The 16,078-nt window shown below is 57.4% G+C and overlaps 1 protein-coding gene across 9 annotated transcripts in view; it reads left to right on the forward strand.

Moving 5' to 3' along the window:
* ELFN2 (extracellular leucine rich repeat and fibronectin type III domain containing 2) overlaps positions 1 to 16,078 on the forward strand; it is a 56,472-nt gene that overhangs the window by 6,998 nt on the left and 33,396 nt on the right. For 2 of the 9 annotated variants that reach the window (XM_082420012.1, XM_082420018.1), the window contains exons 1-2: positions 9 to 77; positions 1,794 to 1,934. The exons of 2 other annotated variants lie outside the window; for them this stretch is intronic. The gene's annotated coding sequence lies outside the window, so the exon portion shown is untranslated. Of the gene's footprint in view, positions 1 to 2; positions 78 to 640; positions 922 to 1,793; positions 1,935 to 16,078 lie in introns of those variants that run through there. 5 more of the 9 variants (XM_082420015.1, XM_082420017.1, XM_082420016.1 and 2 more) reach the window with 4 other exon arrangements.

The following is a 16,078-nucleotide window of genomic DNA, read 5'->3' on the forward strand; positions in this document are numbered from 1 at the left end:
CAGGCGTGGCCATGTGTGTCCGAAGCCGGAGCCGTACCCGCTTTGGGAGCTAGCTTGGGACATGTATGTGTTGGCCTGTGAGTCTTTTCAGGGACCCCTGTGCCCGTGGGCGTGTTTGTCTGGGTGTGTATGGTGAAAACTGTGTGTGTGTGTGTGTGTGTGTGTGTGTGTGTGTTGGGGGACCGTCCCCAGTGAGTGGGCGCCGGTGTGTTTCTGTGGGTGTGTTGACATGTGTCTGTGCAGTGTCCCCAGGCATGTTGGCACATGTGCTGGTCTGCAAGTTGGGGCAGACACCCCTGTGTCTGGGTTCTGTGGGCAGCTGGGTACAGTGCATCTGAGTCTGTGTGCACATGTGTGTCGGAGGGAGTGTGAAATTCTGGTGTGTTGGTTGCTGTCTGGGTGTGCCCTGTGGCTGCTGGTGTGTGTGTGGGGGGGCATATAGTGTGCAGCCTGGGGTACGTCCCATCCCTGCTGCCACTGGGCTCAGGGTCAAGTGTGAGCCGGGTAGCTAGGGGGAGGGTGTCCCTCCGGACCTGGACCTGGAGCAAGCTGGCTGCTTCCTCCTCCTCTGCCTCTGCGTGTGGGTGGTGGATTTGAGGTATGGCGTGATGGGGGGCGGGTTGGGGGGGGGCCGAGAGTGTGTTTCTGTTTTGTCGCTGCCGCTGGCTGCCAGCACTCGGTGGGTATACATATGTTTGTGAATGGCAATGTCGAGGGGGCCGAGGTGTGAGCCCCTGCCTGCGGGGGAGGGCCAAGAGTACCATCTGGGCTGATGGGGTGCGGGGCCAGACAGAGAGAGGGGCCTCCGCGGGAAGGGAATGAGTGTGTGCGTGTGCACGTGTGCGCACAGATGGAGGGCAGATTCGGCCGAGGCATGTCAGCCTGGGAGTCTGTGTGTCTGTGCACGTGGAGGTCAGGCAGGTACGTTGCTCTAAGGGTGTGTGAGCACGTATGGCGGGCGGTGGGCCAGAGGTATTACACCTGGTGGCACACAGGCGGGGGGCCCCAGGGGTGGGTGACAGTCCTTGCAAAGTTCTGAATAAGAGATGTGCTGGGGTGGGAGAGGGGTGCTTGTTCCCTGCAGCAGAGGGGATGGGGCCCAGCTGTAGGAGGGAGTGGGCCGAGCGGGTGTTGGGGTGACCAAGAGGAGGGCGGTGTGGTTGGAGGGGTGTATGTGGGTGCCGGGCATCAGGTCAGCGTGAGGGTGTGTGTGGCCATCCCCACCTGGGTGTGTGTCTGTGACCGGGAGTGAGGTGTGGGGCTGGGACAGTCACTTAGGAGGACCATCCAGGCTGAGAGGCCCAGCAGGGGGTGAAGAACACGGGATGGGATGAGGTGGGTGGGAGTGGGGGCCCTTTAGCTCCCAGAAAATCTCTCCATCTGTTGCTTGCACCTCCTGCCCAGGGGCCGTGGAGGGATTGGAAGAAGCCCTGCGGCCCCTGGCTCCTCCCCTCTCCTCACCCGAGAACCCTGTGGGGTAGGGTGGGGAGTCCCCAACCCTCCATCTGGGTCTTGAGGCCCTTCCCTTCCCTCTTTCCTGCCCCATCATCTTTCTGTCTCCATCTCTCTGCTCTCATCTCCCTCCATTCCTCCCCTTCCTCTGCCTCCCTCCTCTCTCTCACACTGATATTCATTTGTGGTATATTCGGTTACCATGGGAAACCTAAGAAAGAAGTGAGTGTACCCTTCAAGACTTCAGCATTTTTCCCTCCTCCCTCCCTCCTGCTGTCCCCCTCCCTCTCCTCCTCTCCTCTCCCTCCCTCCCCTTTCTCCCCCTCGCCTCCTTCTCGCAGAAGGAGAGGACTTGGGTGAGGAGCTGCTGCCGCCCCGAGCTGGGCCAGGACCTGAGACTCCATTGCTGCCGCCGCTGCTGAGACCAGGCCAGGCACAGAGCTTCGCTGGCTGGAGGGGCTCCCTCTGCCCGCAGAGATCTGGTAAGGACAGGGTCCTTCTGGCGGTGTGCGAGTGTGTGGCTGTTGTGAGCACGGCTCACGTGACCTGGTCTTGAAAACCCGTGATGTAGCCCAGCCTCTGCCTCGTTTGTCCCTTCCTGCCCTGCCTCACCCCTGCCCCCAGCTGCCAGCACCCCAACTCTGCTCCCCCCCAGCTTCCCTTCCACAGGGCCTGTGAGGCAGCTGGCCGTGGTGGGCCTTTGGGGGGCTGGAACAGGTCCACTGGGGAGGGTGGGGAGGCAGCCCCTGTTGGCTCAGAGACCCCACTCCTGCCCCTTTGCCAGCAGCAGGCTGAGAGCCTGAGCCTGGCCTGCCTGCACCCCAGCAGGGCAGGGGGCATCTGTGCCCCAGCTGGGGGTGGCGGGACCAGCCTCCAGGGGATGGCCTGGGAGAACATGGCCTCTTCTGTCTCAAGTGGGGGCCTTTCCACGTAGAGAGGGACAGAGGGAGGGGCCGGGAGTGAGCTGGGAGCAGGGGAAGCGCCAGCAGAGTCAATACCAGGCCTGATCCAGTGTCATTGAATTTGGGAGGAGGCAGGGGAGCAGTGTGACACTAGGAGGCCGCAGGCAGGCTGCCGGCAGGAGCTGTCCCGGCTGGGGCTGGTGGCTGCCCTGGAGAGGAGAGGCCGAGGCTGTCACTGTCACCGTGGCTGTGTTGGTGGTGGCCACGTGGAGGGAGCTGTTGTCCAGGCGGGGCGCTGAGTGACGGTGGTTGCTGTGGCGAGGGAGCCGCCTCTGTGGCATTGTGGTCTCCATGGAGAGAGGAGGAGACAGAGGGAGGAGGCTGGCTGTCTGGGCTTGCTGTTGGTGGTTGCTAAGGAGAGGGAGATGCCGTTTCTAAGATGTGGCGGTCCCCGTGTGGAGGGGCCGTGGCTGCCAAGGTGTTGGGGCTCCCTGGGGACGGGCTGGTGATGGGTGCTCCATGGAGGATGGGGTGGGGGGTGCTGGGGGAGGGGCTGCTGCTGTGGGCTTGGTAGTGCTGGCACAGGCTGAAGCAGGGTTCTTTGGTGGGGGCACTGAGGCACACTGGGTGGGTCAGAGCTGTGCTCCCCACGTACGTTGCGCATCCTGCCCTGTCCAGGCCAGACTGGGGCCCCTGCTGCACCACTGGCATCCCTCCTCCCACTGTGGCCCGTCCTTCCCTCCCACTTCGTGGCCAAGCTCTCCTGCCTCTGTTCCTTGAGCCCTCTCCCTCCTCGGGCACTTGGAGCATACTAGTCCCCCATCTGGACGCATGTTCCCTCCTTGTCCCCAAATGACTTCGTCCCCATCCTTCGTGTTTGCTGAGCTCTGGGAAGCCTGGCATTGATGCCTGCCTTTGAGGTATCAGATAGGGGAAGTGACTTGCCCAAGGTCACACAGCATGCACGTGCTGGGCCTGGGATTTGACCCTGGGTGCCTGCCTCCCCAGATATTCAACTCACCAGGCCTAACTCCTCCCCCAGGATTCCGGCCCCCCCCACCCCGCCTCCCGCCATTCAGAGTTGTCTCTCTTCCCTCAGTCCCCAGGTATTCATTTCATTTTAGTAACAGTAGGAGGCAGCGTGGAAGAGCACAGAGTTCCGAGTTTGAATCCTGGCTCTGTCACTTACAGCTGTATGACTCTGTGCCTCAGTTTCCCCTTCTGTAAAATGGAGATGATGCACATGCCTCTCGAGGTTGCTGTCACTTGGGATAATATCTGGATGCTCTGGTTCCTGGCACCTAGTAGACTCTCAGTAAGCGGTAACCACCACCATCATCGTAATTTCTTTAAAAAATGATTTTCTGACATGTCTGGGGTGGACAAGGTGCCTTCTCACCAGAGATCTGCCTCATTTTGTCCTTTCCTGTGTTCACTGACCTGACATCAAGGAAGCAGGAGGCGGGGCTTGGAGAGGAGGAGGGTCATGCAGCACCTTGGTCGGGGAGCCAGGACGGAACCAGGTGTGGCTGGCTTCCTGTCCGGTGCTCCCTGCCTGCTTGCTCCAGGGGCCTGGGTGTGCACTTTAATCATGTGGGCCTTGTCCCCTGAGCTGTGCCTGAGCCCCCAGCCTCCTGGCTTCCTCCCAAGGGCCCAGTGTTCTGCCAGCTCAGCCAGCCCTGGCTGGTGGTACCCTGGGAGTATCAGGGGAAGTCTGTTCTGTCAACCTTGGCACCACCAGGGGACAAGCCAGGCAAGGGACTGAAAAGGATATCCAAAGAGGGACTTTTTAGGGGTTTGGGGAATGACAAGCAGGATGTCTTTTGAGTGACAGAGATCTGAGTTCAGATCCTGCCTCTGCCACTGTCTAGGTGGATGGCCCTAGGCATGTTTCTCTACCTTTCTGGACCTCAGTTTCTTTTTTTTCCTTTTTTTTAATAATTTAAAAAAAAAAAAAAAAATATATATATATATATATATATATATATATTTAATTATTTATTTTTTGGCTGCATTGGGTCTTAGCTGCGGCACCCAAGATTTTTCAGTGCAGCACGTGAGCTCTTCATTGTAGCGCACAGGCTTCTCTCTAGTTGTGGCGCGCAGGGTCATTAGTTGCGGTGTGAGGGCTCTCTAATTGTGGCACACAGGCTTAGTTGCCCCGCAGCATGTGGGATCTTAGTTCCCTGACCAGGGATCGAACCAGCGTCCCCTGCATTGCAAGATGGATTCTTAACCACTGGACCACCAAGGGAAGTCCCTGGACCTCAGTTTCTTCATCTGTATAATGGGTATGATAAGAATCCCTACCTCACCTTGCCAATGTGAGGCAGGGGAATGAAGTTAAAGCACTGGGCCTGGTGCCTGGGGAGGTGTTTCCTGCAGCAGCAGCTGCTCTCTCTAACCTGTCAGCCTTCTCACCTTTCTGGCTGACTTGGGTAAGAGGAGAGAGAGAGCGGTCCTGAGTGGTCCCAAATGGCAGAAGTGGGACCAACCAGGCACAGACCTCAGTTCATCACAAGAGACTTTCTAACAGAGCTGTCTTGGGATAGAGAGAAGGAGGTTCTGAGCACTCTAAATACAGTGAGACCACAGAAGGCTGGCAGGAGCACAGAGTTTGGTATTACAAGACCCAGGTTCACGTCCTAATGTTGCCCTTTATGGGCTGTGGGATCTTGGGAGCCTCAGTTTCCCCACCTGCAAAATGGGAGGAATAATAATGGAACAAGGGTTACTTTGTTTTATAAATTATATATATATATATATATATATATATATATATATATATATTTTAAGTTAGATTTTAATTTTATTTTTAAATTTAAAAAAATTAACTAATTAATTTATTTTTGGCTGCATTGGGTCTTCGTTGCTGTGCGCAGGCTTTCTCTAGTTGTGGTGAGCGGGCATACTCTTCGTTGTGGTGCGCGGGCTTCTCATTGCGGTGGCTTCTCTTGTTGCGGAGCATGGGCTCTAGGTGCGCGGGCTTCAGTAGTCATGGCTCGCGGGCTCTAGGGCGCAGGCTCAGTAGTTGTGGCTCATGGGCTTAGCTGCTCCGTGGCATGTGGGATCTTCCCGGACCAGGGCTCAAACCCGTGTCCCCTGCATTGGCAAGCGGATCCTTAACCACTGCGCCACCAGGGAAGTCCCAAGAGCAAGGGGTACTTTAAATGAATTCAGGTAAGTGGAAGAGGCCAGGTATTTTCCCACACGCTCCAGGTGTCATTGAATTCCCCAGCCTTTGCACTTGCTGTTCCTTCTACAGGAGTGGCCGTTCCTTCTGTGCCTGTTGCTGCTCCCCAGGCTTGTGGCGTACATGGCTGTCTCCTGTTCTGTCTCATTGTCACCTCCTCAGGGAGGCCCTCCCTGACCACACTGTTCATTGCTCTCGTTCTTCCCTCTCTCTTTGTTTCCTTCTAGCCCCTACCACAACCTATGCTATTTTGTTTATTTGCTTGTTCATTATCCACCCTCCTACCGTGAGAGCTTAGAGTATCAGCTCTGTGAAGGCAGGAGCTTTTTCTGTCTTGTTCCCTGCTCCATCCTAAGGGCCTTGAATGGGGTCTGGCACATAGTAAATGCTCAATAAATATGTGGTGAAGGCGTGGGCTAACCCCGCCAGCTACCCTGGGAAGTCATCTCATCATTTCCATTTTACACATGAGGAAAGTGGCTCTAGGGAAGCCTGGTAAACTGCCTGTGAACGTGCAGCTGGAAGTAGGTGGCATACCTGGCATTTGACCCCAGATTGGGCTGATTCCAGGTCAAGTGCTTTTCCTGCTGCGCTACACCGCCTTGCTGGGGAGCTTTGCATTTTAGGTTAGAGAGTTTAGACTTTACTCTGAACACAGAGGCAGAATCACAGAACGGCTATTAAGTAGGGAAGGGTCCTGCCTGAAGGAAAACCTTTTGTTAGCAGCCAGAATTGTCAAAAGAAATCAGTTCGGCTGCTCACTACCTGTGTGGCCTTAGGCAAATTACTTAACCATGCTGTGTCTCAGTTTACATGTCTATAAAATGGGGATACTATCTTGAATCAGTTCAGCTGCTCACCACCTGTGTGGCCTTAGGCAAATTACTTAACCGCTCTGTGTCTCAGTTTACATGTCTATAAAATGGGGATACTATCTTGGCTGATCTGGGCTGGCTTCTGGGAGGCAGTGGGCTTTGACCTTTGATTTGCAGCCTTGGCTTCAAGTCCCCCTCCCCAGGGTGGAAAGAACAGCGTCTGCTGAATCACCCTGGTCCCGGGGGCCTCACTGCTGGCCCTGAGGGATTTGAGATTTTGACTTCTGAACAGGGGATATTTTAAGTGCTTGGGACAGGCCATTTTCTGCCCTAGCAGCCTGGGCTCTCTTGTCCTACCCCACCCCCACCTCCCTTAAAGAAAGAGAGATCAGAGAGGAGAGAGAAGGTTTTAATTGAGCACCTACTATGCACCAGAGCCATTCCTATTTGTATCCCCTTTCACAGTCACAGCAGCCCCTGCAGAGTATAGTCGTTATGCCCATTTTACAAATGACCAGACTCAGGCTTGGGGAAATTCTCCATTGGGCACAGAGCAGGGATTTGGACCTAGGCTCGGAGGCTCCTGTCTGCTTTGTCTCAGAAGAGGGGAGAGAGTGTTGGAGGTGCCCGGGATGGGTCTGCTCTGGGGTTACCCAGGGAGTGAGCTATTGGTCTCAGCCCCGCCAGGATGGAGCTTAGAGTGGCCCCGATTTCAGAGGCTGGACCTTGAGGGGTTGCGGATGGGCAGACCGCTCCCACCAGCCTGGCTCCCCCCACCCCAACTGCTGGCAGCCTCACTAGCCCCGGGAATAGATCTGGCCTTGTGTGCGGTTATCCCAGTGTCTCACTCAAGACCCCATTTGTTTGGGGAGGAGAAAGGGGGGTCTGTGGTGCCCAACAGAGGTGGGATTCATGGACAGGGCCGGGGCGGGGGTAGCCTGCCTGGTACGGGCCAGGCCTGGAGGAGGGCCAGGAGGGAGTGGGAGGAGGGGGCTGGGGCGTGGCCTGGGGTCCTGCCTGGGGCAGAGTCTTGGGCCCGGAGCTGTGTGGATGGAGGTGTGGCAGGAGGGGTGTGGGAGTCCCACTCTCATGACTCCTGGTCTGAAGGAAGGAGAGCATGTCGCTCTGTCCTGAGGGAGCCCCAGGTGTTAGGGGAGGTGGGGAGAGACCGTACCATCAGGATCCTTGTTGGAGGGAGACACAGCCCTGACTCCAGGGAGTGCCCAGTCTGAGGGGAGATAGAGCCTCGACGCCCAGGAGCCCCAGTCTGAGGGCGGAGGCACTGTGGGTGTTCTGGGCTCCATCTGCTTTCTGAGTGCAGGAGGAGAGGATGATCCCACTGAGTGGAGTCTCCCCGAGTTCTGGGAAGCCTTCCTGGAAGAGGCAGTCCCTGAGGACTGGGAAGGGGTTGGATTCAAGGCAGCGCCTACAGGAGGGCCTGTTCTGTGGTTGGAAGCAAGGCCCCGTGGGTTAGATCCTGATTCTGAGTGGTCATGTGCACCTGAATCTCAGTTTGCTCATCTGTGAAATGGGGACACTGCTGGGCACCTGGAGGGGATGGGATGAGATAGGCTTGGAGGGAGGAGTACCTGTAGACAGTAGGCCCACAGGGCTATTGGGGGCTGCATGGTGAGTAAGGCCTGAGGAGTTCCAGAAGCTGATGAAAGCCCATTCCCCCACCCCCTGCCTCCACCTGGGGTCACAGCTCAACTAACCCAGCTTCAATCTTTACCGGCATAGGAGGGAGGGCAGACTCTGGACTGAGCTGTGAGGTGGAGACAAGGGCTCCTTCTTGCCTCCAACTTGGCTGTGTGACCCTGCCAAGTCCCTCACTCTCTCTGGCCCTCAAGGGCGGTGTTGGGGCCAGCCAAGGACCCCGAGCATCCTAGCAGGAGACAGACCACAGAGAGGGGTCAGCAAAGCAGAACAGGTACCCTAGACGATGGTGGCTCAGGGGCCCTGGAGCTAGGCAGAGCCTGGGGGAGCAAGGCCTTTCCTGCCTCTGCCAGACACTCTGGGGTGCTGGCTTGGGGGCAGCAGGTCAGAGCAGAGAAACTCCTGGGGCTATAAAAGGGGGTGACACAGTGGTCAAGCATGTGGGCCCAGGCCTAGGGTCAACTCCTGATTCTGCCCATAACAAGTACCTCAGTATCCTCATCTGTAGAATGGGAATAAAAATAGTACCGACCTCATAAGGTGGAAACTATAAAGTGCTTGGCACTGCACCTGGCATACAGTGAGTGCTCAATAAATGCTGACTCTGCTTCTGGTGGTGGGAGCAGGCAGGCAGGGCTTCACGGCCATTCCAGCCACCACCTTTTAGGCTGTTGAGGACAGGCTGTGGCTTACGGAATCCCAAAGCCTGGGGTGCTGGGCCAGGAAATGTGGGGGTGTCTGCCACCGTGGCTCTTCCCACTCTCCCCAGTGCCTGCTGAACAAGATGCTGTGGAAAGAGCCAATGAATTTCGGAGAAGGCAGCGTGGGTTCCATCCCAGCTCATTCATCCCCTTGCTGCCTGGCTCTGAGCAAATCATTTTCTGAACCTCAGTGTCTTCATCTATAAAATGGGATCAAGGGCCTTCATGAGGATTAAGTGAGAGGATACAGGAAGGCAGCATTCATCTGCTCCTTCTGTACAGATGCGTGTTGGTACCTACTGTCTCCTGTAACTGCCCTGCTCGTCCCCTCTCTGATTTGGTGCTGAGGTTGCTGGCAGGGAAGGGGCTTTGGAGACGGAGTTCCCAGCTTGGTTGAGATGGCAGCTGACCCAGAAGCTCTGTCCTGGATTCAGGAGGGAGCTTGGGGTGGGGGCTGTCCTCGGGGACCATCTGGGCTTCCAGGGAAGCTGCAGATGCTGAGGGACCCGGGGAGGGTTGGGAGTTGGGCTTTTTTAATTATTATTATTAATTAATTAATTTTATTTTATTTTTGGCTGCGTGGGGTCTTTGTTGCTGCGTGCGGGCTTTCTCTAGCTGCAGTGAGCTGGGGCGCCTCTTAGTTGCGGTGTGTGGGCTTCTCATTGCGGTGGCTTCTCTTGTTGCGGAGCACGGGCTCTAGGCATGTGGGCTCAGTAGTTGTGGTACGTGGGCTCAGTCGTTGTGGCACATGGGCTCAGTAGTCGTGGCTCGCGGGCTGTAGAGCACAGGCTCAGTGGTTGTGTGCTCTAGAGCGCAGGCTCAGTAGTTGTGGCGCACGGGCTTAGTTGCTCCGCGGCATGTGGGATCTTCCCAGACCAGGGATCGAACCCGTGTCCCCTGCGTTGGCAGGCAGATTCTTAACCACTGTGCCACCAGGGAAGTCCGGGAGCTGGGCTTTGATGGGGAATCAGGACCCCAGAGCACTGGAGAGTCCCAGCCAGCAGAGTCTGCACCCACTCCTGTGCTCACTGGCAGGCTGATGCCCAGAGAGGTCCTGGCCCAGGGTCATCCTGCCCTGACTGGCTGGGCTGAAAGTAGAATGTGTTCTGGTAGCTTCTAGCTTAGGCGCTCTCACTTTCCACGGCCCCTGGGCCAGGCTGAAGTGGCTCTGTCTGGACAGGCCTGGGCTGAGCTTTCTTAGCTCTGCCTCTGTCTCCCTCTCTGTCTCCTTCTGCCCACCCTCTGGCCTGTGCCAGTCGCGCAAACAGCCTGGCCCTGTCTGTTTGCCACCGGAGGGAGGGGGATGGACTAAAGCTGGGCGTGCATGGGTGTGAGCACACGTGCCCCGGGTGGTTTTGTGTGTTTGTTGTGTGTTGGAGGGTGTGCATCCCCCTTCTAACTAGGGGCCTGACACATGCTCTCTGTGTGTAAAATAGAGAGGGACAGGCTGCTGCCCTTCCCTGTCACTGGGGGCCCTTCCCCATGTTTCTGGGCACCGGCGGACACCTGTACGCCATGTTTTCTTCCCCATGGGATTTGCTTCACGGACTCTACCCAGGAGGCCCTGACTCCGCGCTCCAGGCACCTCCCCTCAGGGCACAACGGGGCCCATCCTCATCCACCTCGGCCTGGGGTCTCCTCGCACGGCTGTGTCTGTGCTGTGGATGGCTGGGTTGGTCACAGTTTTTCCACTTTCACCAGTAGTGCACGACTTCAAATCCTCACCCCACGCCTCTGACCCAGATGGGCCGCCCTGTGACAGGGGTGGGCTTGTTTGTGGGCGTCTGCTGCCGGGGCTGAGTGTGGACGTCTGGGCTGAGGGTTTTAGGCGGGACCCCCATTCTGGATGGGATTCCTGCCTATGGGACTCACTGGGACCTGGGGAGGGGTGGGGTGTGGGGGACCTGGGCCGGGAAGCCCCCGGCTGTCCCTGGAGCAGGATGCCGGGGACTGGGATGGCTGTAGCAGTGCTGGTGGGCCCTGCTGCCCCGTGCCATCCCCACTTTCTGGGTCCCAGGACCAGTGGGCCTTGGGCCATTGGTGCCAAGGGGAGCTGCTTCATCACCTGGCTGCCCAGGGCCCCTGAGTGGCACAAGAGTGCCCGATGCCTTCTGGAGCTGGGGGTGGGGGAGGGGGGGTGAGTGACAACCACAGAAGGAGGAGGTACAGGAGGCTGGGGCAGGGTCCGGAGGCCTGGCCCCCAGCCTGCACTCTCACTCCCTGGGGCCTGAGTCTGGTCAGTCCCAGGACTTCTTCGTTCTCTTGCTTGAGGTGGAGGCACCTCGGTGCTGTCGGGAGAGACCTGGGCTCAGGGTTTGAATGTCAGCTCTACCCCTAACCCTCTGCGGGACCCAGTTCTCAGGTGGCCTGTAGAATCAAAGGGAGTCATTTATTCCTTCTATTTAACAACATCTGTATAACACTTACCAGGTGCCAGGCACTGTTCTAAGAACTTTACAGAAATTAAATCCTCACAACAATCCAACAAAATATCATTATCCCCATTTTACAGGTGGGGAAACCAAGGCGCTGAGAGGTTAAGGATCCTGCCCACAGCCACACAGCGAGTCAGTGATGTGACCGGGATTTGAACCTGGGCCATCTGGCTCCGTGGGCTGTCCCAACCACCTTGCTGTGTTGCATGCCCGTGGTCGTCTGTGAAGGGTGGTGCTTGGGCCGGGCCTGGGCCAGCCTGGTCCCCTGGTCTGAGCCTTGACGGTGGTCCAGGAAGGTGGTCTTGGCACACAGTAGGTGTGGCAGCTTGGGATCAGGCCAGATTTGAGTCCCTAGCTTGTCACTTACTAAGTCACTTGACCTAGCTGAGCCTCAGTCTCCCCATGTGTAAAACAGGGTAACAGTACCTGCCCGGCAGGACTGTTGTAAGAATTTCGTGCAATGTGGTGTGCGGGGCACTCAGCATGTGGTGGGCAGCTGTGATGGCCCCGTGACAGTGTGAGAGGGAGGCAGCTTAAGGGGTGCCCCATGCCAGCAGAGGGCAGCGTGTGCCCCTGGGAGCCTGTGATTAGGAGAGGGTGACTCTGAAGGGATGTACTGCCAGCCCCTCTCATCACTGGGGACACCTGTCCATTTGGTGCGTCCGCTGTGCAGTCGGGCTCGGGGCTGGGACACACACAGACACACCCACAGTGGAGAAGCAACTGAGCAGCCTTGCGTGTGAGGGCTGGGATGAACCTTGGATACCATCTCACCCTGCTCCCTCGTTGTTGCAAATGGGACACTGAGGCCCAGAGTGGGGAAGGGATTTGTATTGGGACCCACAGTGAGTTCAGATTATCTGAAATTTCATTGGTGGGTGGGGCCTTTTCTAAGAAATGCAGCAACAACCTTGCCTACAGTGGCCCTGTCCTGGCCACACTGGCCCACATCCTGCAGGGTCCATGCCCTGCAGGGCATTTTTGCTGGTCTGTTGACCAGCTTACGTGCGACTTCCTGGCTCGTCCACCACAGTGGAAGCCGTGAGGACAGGGACCTTGTCTGTCCGTTCACAGCTGAACCTGTGTCCCCAGCACAGAGCCTGGTGTGTACACAGTAGGTGCTCAATAAGCATTGGTTGAGGAATAAGCGACCTTAGGAAACATCCCCTCCGACTCCATCATGGGAAAGTCTGAATTTCAGAGGGGTGGAGAGCTGCCCAGGGCCGAGCCGGGCACTGAAGCCAGGCCTCCTGGCTCCCAGCCCTGAGCCCTCTGTGCATTTGTGAACATATGCAACACACACAGACACACGTGCACACACACACAAATGCACACACTCTACGCCATGATCCAGAAGCTTCACGCTGATCATTGCTCAATTTTCTAGCTTAAAAGTGTCCATCTGTCCATCTCTCTGCCAAGGCCGTGGGCTGGACACCTACTGAGGCACCTGCTCTGGGGCATCCCCCACAGCCTGAGGGTGCCCCCAGGAAGGGGCAGGGGTCCTGGAAGGGGGACCTGGGAGGGTGCAACCTGCGCAAGTGAATCCCCCCCCCCCGCCCCAGGTGCATTCCCTGCTCTATGCCCAGTGGATTCTCTGTGTCCCCTTCTTCTGGCCACGCCCACCCAGTCCCACCTTGACAGCCCACCTGCCCAAGCCTGATCCCCGCCCCCATCACGGGGCTGTCTCAGGCTTTGGGGGAAGGGGTGTCATTCCTGGGGACCAGGCTCCCCTCCGCCTCCCCCAGGAAGTCTGCCATAATGCACGGGAGGATGGTAATTAGTATGAGGCAGGCTGATTAGCTCAGAAGTTAAGTCTTTGTTTTCCTCACTCCCCAGTTTCCCTAACTGAGCTGATGTAGAGTGGGGGAGGGGGAGAGGCTGCCGGGTTGGTCCCAGGGCTGGGTGGGGGCATGCGTGGTTGTGTGCTCGCTTCAGGGGGTGGCAGGGGTGGGGGGCACGCAGGTGGGGGGCGGCCTGGTGGAGGAATGCCAGGACAGGCGTGCCCGCGGGCAGGTCCCCAGGCTGCAGCCCTCTGGGGGGTGTGGTTGCATGGCTTGGGGAGGACATCACACCTGGGACGCCACTGTGAGCGCTCGTCTGCATTCGTTCATTCCTTCAGGCCTTCACATCCAGTCACTAGTCATAACTGCTGTCATTTATTGAGCACCTGCTACGTGCATTCCCTGGGCTGGATGCCGTTTGCGTATTGCCTTGCTCAGTCCTCAGACTATGGTGCAGGTATGGGACCCTCATTTCTTAGGGGAGGAATCTAAGGCTCAGAGAGGTGAGGTGACTAAGGTCGGAGTGGCTAGGGCAGGGTTCAGACCCCGGCGGTCTCCCGTGGCCCTGCCCTGGGCTGAGGGAGCCATTTGGGCTGGGGGAAAGGGGAACCTGTGACCAGATGGTGGCCAGGCCAGGTCCTGGACACTAGGGTTGTTGAGGCCTCGTCCTTCTCGTCGGTTACATGGGGATCAGTCCATCCACCTTCTCAGGTTGTTGGGAGGAGGAATAACAACAGCTATAATAATGGCAACAGTGATGATTTGTTTAGTGCTTGCTGTGTGCCAGGCAGGTGACAAATGCTCTACATGTTTTCATATTTCATGCTCACAGCAATCCCGGGAGCTGTGGGTAGACACCCTTATTACCCCATTTCACATTCACAGAAGCCAAGGATCTGGGAGGTAAGGAGCCTGCCCCAGTCCCGGTTAGTAAGTAGGAGACCCAGGATTTAGCTGGGAGCCATCTGACTCCAGGCCCTTCCTCCTTGACTGCCACTCCATGTGGTGTATAACCCCTGTGAGGTGCCTGGCACATGGCAGGTGCTCAGCAAAGGTTAGTGGCCTCCACCCTTCCTGCAAGGGCCGGTTCCTGGAGATCCTGTGTCTCTGGGGCTTAGCCGAGGGGTCCAGGGGCATGGCCCTCCTCATAATATCCTGTGGGGTAGGTATTACTTTTATTTCCATTTTACAGATGGGAAAGTTGACGCTCAGAGAGGTGAAATGACTTACCCAGGATCTCACAGCTGGTGAGGTGAAGGGGCCGGGATTTGAACCCAGGTGGTCTGGGTCCAAGTGCAGCCGTGCGGCAGGCTGCTGAGCACAAGCATCTGCTCCCAGCTATGTCCGTCCCTCAGGGGTGATCCTCCTGGCCTGATCCTCCACTTCCCTGGCTCCTCTTATCAGCCGTGTGCAGGGGATGCCTAAGTCTCCGTCCTCCACTGTGCCCTGCCTCTGGCTGTTGGGCATTGGGTGTGGCCACCTGATGACTGGACATGTCTTTTGGGGTGTCCCTCTGGCCCTGAAATCTCAACTTGTCCAGTGCAGGACTCTTCCTCTCTCCTCCTGCATATCAGCCCATTTGCTCCTTCTCTGAGGTTCCCTGTTCCAGGGTGGGCACTACCTTCATTCGGCCGCCCACCTGGACCTGGAAGTCATCCCTGAACTCCACCCCGGTCTCCCATCTTCATCTTGTAGGTCACCAAGTCCTGTTCTTGTCCCATCACCTGTCCACCCCGCTGCCCTCACCTGCATTGAGTCACCATCGAGAGCCTGGACCATTGCAGCAGCCGCCTCAAAGGCCGGCTCTCACCCCCTCCAATTCATTCTGCACCTTCTGTTGTCCTGGGCTCCCTAGCATGTCACTGCTCCCCGTTGTCCTGGGGCTGAAATCCAGGAGATTGGGTTATTTATGATACAGGTGATTCTGGCTTTTTAAGTGAGGAGGCCATAGAATTGCAGCGTTGTATAGTTATGGTACTTGATTGGTAATTGTACCAATCAGAATCAGCCTGGCTTCTGGGACCTGCTGGACTTGGCCCAGCCACGGGGCTCCTGCCTCTGGGCTCCCTCTCCCTGTCCCTCTCACATGCCATTATCCCGTCTCCTGGCCTCGTTCCAGTTTCTCAAAAGTGCTATCTTCTGGGTACTGCGTAGGCAGTTTGATCACCAGGATCACTCTCAGCAAAACGTTCCTTGACCCCAGGATAGATGAGACCCCTCAGGTGCCCCTGCACTGGGGACAGCCTTCTAATTCTCCTAAGAACCCTTTGAGGGGAGCAGTGTTGCTCATTTTGCAGATGGGGAAGCTGAGACTCAAAAAGCTAAGCTGGCATCTGAACCCAAGTCGCTCGCCATGGAGCCCGTGTTCTCCCCCATCTGTACGCGTGTGTGTGTGCACGTGTGCGCACACCGCAGGCTCTGCTGTCTGCTGTCTGAACCAGGCGGTGTTTGGGCTGGGATGAGCTGCTGCCTTCTTGGGAGAGGAGGTCCGAGATTGTCTCTGGAGGCCGGAGCCTGTCTCTTCCTGTAGGGGGTGGAGATGCTACATGTGAACGTTAGGGGGGGGTGTCAGTGCCTCGCTAGCCCCCGAGATCACAGCCTCCCCGGCTCCTCCAGCTTCTCTCCCCTTCCTTCAAAACAAGCACCCGCGAGCCCAAACCACCCATCCAGCCAAGGCACAGATGGAGCCAGATTTGGAATTAATTAATCCTGTTGCCTGGGCAACTGGGATCCAGTCTTCTCTGTCCAGCCCGCCCCCTGCCTGCCAGGCCCCGCCCCTGCCTTCCAGGCCCCGCCCCTGCCTCTCTTGGCCCCACCCCTCAAGGCTTTGGCCCCACCCTCTCCCCCACCAGCAGCTGGTGGTACCCTGGTGTCCTTGGAGACTCTTCCAAAGTCGAGGACGGAGAGGGTAGGGATATCTAAGAACTGGGTTCAAGAACCCACTCAGCCACTCTTGGCTTGGTGGGAGCATGGGCAAGGCCCTGAACCACTGGGAGCCATGCTATGACTCGACTTACCTGGGGAGGGGCACCACGGGGGGATTTGAGAGATGTGTGAGAGAGGAAGAATGAAAGTGGCCTGAACTGGCGATACCATTGAGACCAGCAGTGGGTGTGCAGGGCTGCAGGAGCAGGTGTCCA

This window comes from Balaenoptera physalus (assembly GCF_965194825.1).
Source record: "Balaenoptera physalus genome assembly, chromosome: 13".
In the NCBI taxonomy this organism is placed as follows: domain Eukaryota; kingdom Metazoa; phylum Chordata; class Mammalia; order Artiodactyla; family Balaenopteridae; genus Balaenoptera; species Balaenoptera physalus.